The sequence below is a fragment of the Sus scrofa genome, chromosome 16, assembly GCF_000003025.6.
Source record: "Sus scrofa isolate TJ Tabasco breed Duroc chromosome 16, Sscrofa11.1, whole genome shotgun sequence".
In the NCBI taxonomy this organism is placed as follows: domain Eukaryota; kingdom Metazoa; phylum Chordata; class Mammalia; order Artiodactyla; family Suidae; genus Sus; species Sus scrofa.
The window spans coordinates 78,451,389-78,456,641 of record NC_010458.4 but is presented as its reverse complement, the minus strand read 5'-3'; the positions used below and the strand labels follow the sequence as shown (position 1 = coordinate 78,456,641).

Genomic DNA, 5,253 nt, shown 5'->3' with positions numbered 1-5,253 from the left:
GCAAATACAGTCTCAACAAGAAGGTGGATTCTGAGGTCACTTTCGATTCCACCCTCACAGAGCTGCCTGACTTATCTGGGGAGACATACACTTGGGGGCGCGAAACACTCTCAGCCAGCCCCACCCCCACCCCCCGGAGAGCCTACACTCCGATTTGCCTGAGTGGGGGCTCGTGAGCTGCAGGCCTGCCGTGTGCTCAGGGACCCTCAGACCAGCGGAGTAAAGAAGGCGACAGAGCCATGGACGGCCGGCTGGAAGACGGAGTCACACGTGTGTGCATGTAACCAGACAAGCGTGTGCACGTGTGACTCCATGTGACTTAATATCACACGCACCCCCCCCCCAGGCCCTGGAAACAAGGGGGAATGAAGACAGCTGCAGGGCGGAGGAAAAGGACAAACTGCAAACCACTCGATGAGCTTTTCAGTAGCGAGTTGGCCAAACCCAGGGCTGATCTCCAGGACTGTTTCCAGACACCACGACGGTAGGAGAGGTGCAGCCCATAAACACAGGGAGCGATTCATTCCTGGGGAGTGAAGAAAAACAAGCCTCACCAAGAACGATGGTTTCCTCTATTTTTATGTCTAGAAAGAGTCCTCGTAATATAGTCACTTTGCTGCGCAGTAGAAAATTGACGACCACTGTAAACCGACTGTAATGGAAAAAAATCATTAAAAACATTAACACTTAAAATATATATATTATATAGTTGCAGAGAAAAGGCGGCCAGGGGCTGAACAGTTGGAGGGCCACAGCTGTCACGCCTGGAGGTGTAGGCGCGTTCCCGAGGGGCACGGCGACCGCAAGGGACACAGAGGAGGGGTCTGCGCGCGGTGGGGCGCGCCCACGCTGGGCGCCCGTCCCATCAACCCCGCCCTCGGGGCCCTGGTCTCCGCCCCGCCCCCACAGGCCGTCCTGCTGAGGCTCGTGGGTCGGGCCCTGGGCTGGACCCTCACTGGAGGGGGGTCCTTGTAAGTAAGAGCTGCGACAACACGGCCCCCGCGCTGCAGGAACGTCAGGGGCTGAGCCAGGACAGGGCGCCTTGGAGCATCAGGCAAAGTGGGCCTCCCGCATCCGCAGGGCGCGTGCCCCGTCTCCTCTGGTCCCAGCTCCCCCAGCCTGGCCTCGCCCCTTTCCTCCAGCCGGGCCGAGCTGCTGCTTTTCCCCCGCTCCTCTGACGCACACGGCGACCCTGGAAGTCACCAGCCTTTCGGAACATTTGGGGACCGAGGGCGTCTGCAGTGCAGTGACATAGCTTAAATCAAGTTGGCTGCACAGGGCATCCAGGACTCTCCCACCAGAGGCGTTGCTGTCCCCAGGGCCATCTGGGCACCTCTCCTGCTTCCTGTCCCCCAAGATGGCAAGGCAGAGCTCCCATTTCCTTGCACAGAAATTCTGTGTGCTGCCGTCTTTTCGGTAGAACCCACATGCCTCCTGCTCCCACCTGGTTTATGCCTGGTCGAAGCTCTGGTCACCTCCCGCTTTGGAGATTCCTGGCTGAGCTGTTATGTCCCAGCAGCTGCGATAGGGCCTGGCTGTGGTCGATCAATGTCTGTTGAGTCAGCAAATACGTGAACCTATGAATAAAAGGGAACACAAACATACATAAAGCGAAGCTGGCATGTCATTAGCAAAAGCAGGGACTCCCTAACAAACACCTCTATTTGAAAATAAACCTAAGGATAAAGTCGGCTCCTTACCTCACACCTAAATTAAACTTCGCGTTATAAAGACATCAAATACCTATAGAGTATAAAGGAAGAAACGGTAAAGGACAGTTTTAATAATTTTAAGGAAGCGAGCTTTCCTTAGCAAATCCAAAACCCAAGAAGGAAAATATTAACACACTTGTTGTTCAAGATTAAAACGAGGACTTCCGAACAAGCACATACATCGTAAATAAAGGGGACCATCTGGAGGACAACACTTGCCGTGCGTGTAACGGACAAAATAAATGAAAATCGGGGTGTCAGGCAAGCAGTCCAACAGAAAGGCAGCAAGAATATGACCAAAGAAATTCACGGAAGCGGACGTACAAGCGGCTCAGGAGCCTAAGAGAGAAGCGCCACCTCAGTACGGAACAGGCAAAAGGACGTTGACTTTATTTCCACACCCTGCGGGTTGGCATTTTTTTTAAAGACACGCACTGTCCAGTGTCGGAAAGATTGCAAGAAACCGAGCTCTTTCGCACACTTTGGGTGAAGGAGTAAGAGGGCCAAGATGTGTGGGAAGGCATCTTGACAGTGTCAGCTTTCACGGGCTCTGTCTTCGGGCCCAGCAAGTGCATCTGCATGAATTTAGCCGATGTCACAGAGCAAACGTGGGATGTGTTGTGGCCAAACAGGAGGTGATGGAGCCCCCAGGCAGCCTCGGGCGGGGGGGCAGCACAGGGACAGAGTTGCCTGCCAGGGAGTAAGAGCACGGGCCACAGCGTCATCTGTGACACCAGGAACACCAGCTGCCTTTGATCACACACACACACACACACACATCTCAGAACACAGGGCGTGGAAAGAGCGGTGCGTCGTGGGAGACTCACAGGCAAGGCCGGTGTAACGGGGGGGGGGGGGGGGTAAGCAGAGGTGCGGAAGAGCCTGCCTGGAGTTGCGCAGGGGCGTGGCCTGCAGTGCCTGCTCCTCCTCCTGCCTCCCTGGAGAGGGACTCTGTGCTCACCCAGTAACCAAACACTGACGGCAACTCTGTTTTGGGTTTTGTTTGGGAGGCGGGGGTGCTGCAAGCATGGCATATGGAGGTTCCCAGGCTAGGGGTAGAATCAGAGCTACAGCTGCTGGCGGACGCCACAGCCACAGCAATGCAGGATCCAAGCTGCTTCTGCGATCTACACTACAGCTCACGGCAATGCCAGATCCTTAACCCACTGAGCGAGGCCAGGGATCGAACACACATCCTCATGGAGACTAGTCAGGTTCATTTCCACTGAGCCACAAAGGGAATTCCCCATTTTTACTTCTTTTTTTTTTTTTTTTTTGGTCTTTTTACCATTTCTTGGGCCACTCCGGCAGCAGATGGAGGTTCCCAGGCTAGGGGTCGAATCGGAGCTGCAGTCACTGGCCTACGCCAGAGCCACAGCAACGCTGGATCTGAGCCGAGTCTGCAACCTACACCACAGCTCATGGCAACACCGGATCCTTAACCCACTGAGTGAGGCCAGGGATCGAACCTGCAACCTCAGGGTTCCTCGTCGGATTGGCCAACCACTGAGGCACGATGGGAACTCCCCCATCTTTACCTTTTGAAAGTCTCCGCTTCTCGCGTGTCTTCAAGCAGTTCAGCCACCGCCAGGGCTCCTCACTCCCTCTGACCCTGGGTCCGCCCCCTCCAGATGCTCCTGGCTTACAAGCTTGTCATGACTTCTCTGCTACTTGGGAAAACACTCAGCGAGCCCCCGGAACTGCAGGGCTCTGACCCATCAGGCTCCTGCTACATCCAGCCCTGTCTCATCTCATCTCTCTCTGCAGGAACACCAGCTCTTCTGTGGTTTCTTGAACACCTGCTTTCTTTATGACCTCCGGGCACTTGCACAAGCCGTCCCCCCTCTGCCTGAAATCGCACCTCTTTCCCCATAATTTAGGCCTTCTTTCAAGATGTTCCAAGTAAGGACGAGGTCAAGTCATCTCTTGTAATGCCTTCAAAATGCCCCTCCTCTCTTTCGTAGAAAGTCATCATACTCTAACTTGCCATCCAATAACTGACTTCTCTCAGTCCTAAAACATTTGGAGGCTCAGCTCCGCTTAGACTGGGGCTCCTTGGGTGGTCTCTGTCATCCCCAGCAACTTACTGGACACTGCCCAGTTATGTGCTGAGTGTGTGAACGAACAGAGGAGCCCTTTCTGGAAGCGGGGTGACTGGGAGTCACTGGGTGGCTATGTCTCCGGGCAGTTCCGTGCTGGGCCCCGGAATCCCCGGATCCCCTCCTGAAAGCGGGGCTGCGTGCAGACACCCCAGCCAGCTCATCAGTGTTTCTCCGGCTCCAAAGGCCGAGCTCGCCTCCGAAGTGTAACCTGCGCCCGTGGAAGCAGGAGGCTGGCACCTGCCTCCCGGTAGTTCGCCAGTGAAGCGACCAACCCAACCCTGAACCCGGGAGCCTCTGTGCTCTGTGTGTCTCAGCTCAGCAGGTGGGAACTTCCGTCCCCTCCTCCCTCCCTGGAAGGTCGGGGAGAAGTTCCGTGTTCGTCTTCCACGGGGGACTTGGGGCTATTTCCCCAGACAACATGCATCTAATTTGGGTCCACTTTTCTCTCTCGTTGACTCGGTCCTCCCTCCTCGGAAAATCAAGGGGGTTTCTATTGGAGGAGCCGCTCCCTCCTTGCCCTTCCAGAACCCTCCGGTCGTGAACACACACTTGAGAACAACCCAGAGCCCAAACACCGGATGCCACCAAAGCGGCTCAGCCCGCGCATGCGACAGGCCTCTCTTCGGCGCTGGCAGCCGCGCCGCTTGCAGGCGATGAGCCGCGCGACGGCATCAAAGTGAAGCAAATCTACCTCCAGCGGCCCTTATTCCCTCTCAGGAACTTTATGTAACAATTATAATAATAACACTTAGCACCTTCAAAGGCTCTTTAAAACACGAGCAAATTAACCTCCACCGTCGGGATGGGAGGCCGCGGATGGTACGTTATCATCCGCCTTCATTTGCGCCCAGAGAAAGGGAGCGCCTGTGTGAATACCGGGACCGCGGACGTGCACGAGCGCCATCCAGCCGGCGCCGGGATCTGCCACCGCGCCCTCCTGCCTGCCCAGGAAGGCCGCCGTCTCCGCTGATGTGTGGTCCCTCCCTTCTTTGTTTGAGATGGAGGCAGAGTGGATCGGCAGAGTGCCAGGTTCTGCTCTGCGGCCGCGTGACTCAGTCGCACAGAGGTATATATCACTTTCCCTCACGGTCTATCCCAGGAGGTCGGATACAGTCCCCACCCTCGACAGCAGGGCCTTATCGTTCATCCTTTCGACATGGGGGAGCCCCCGCCTTTTTGGACCACGGGGCTGGGGTCAGCCTTACCAGCCACGCTCTCGTGGACACAGCTCAAGTGGGCATCTCGCACTGCTCAAGTGGGCATCTCTCTCCTAAGTGACTCGGGGGGGCTCCTCTGTCTTCCCAAATCAGTCGCTAGAGCCATCCTTCGAGATAGCGCACAGCAGCTCTGCTCCGGGCTCTCCCTCTGCCTGCAGACGCTGTGGGGCTGACAAGCCCTTAGCCTGGGGCTGTCCTCCGGTCTTTGTTCTTGGCTGCCAT

General features: G+C 56.2%; 1 long non-coding RNA gene across 1 annotated transcript; it reads right to left on the bottom strand.

Annotated features, from left to right (window-relative positions):
- LOC106506581 lies at positions 325–3,446 on the bottom strand. Its single transcript, XR_001301974.2, has 3 exons — positions 3,251–3,446; positions 1,445–1,577; positions 325–526 (listed from the first exon to the last, which is right to left on the bottom strand). It is a non-coding gene; the product is annotated as an uncharacterized LOC106506581 (long non-coding RNA).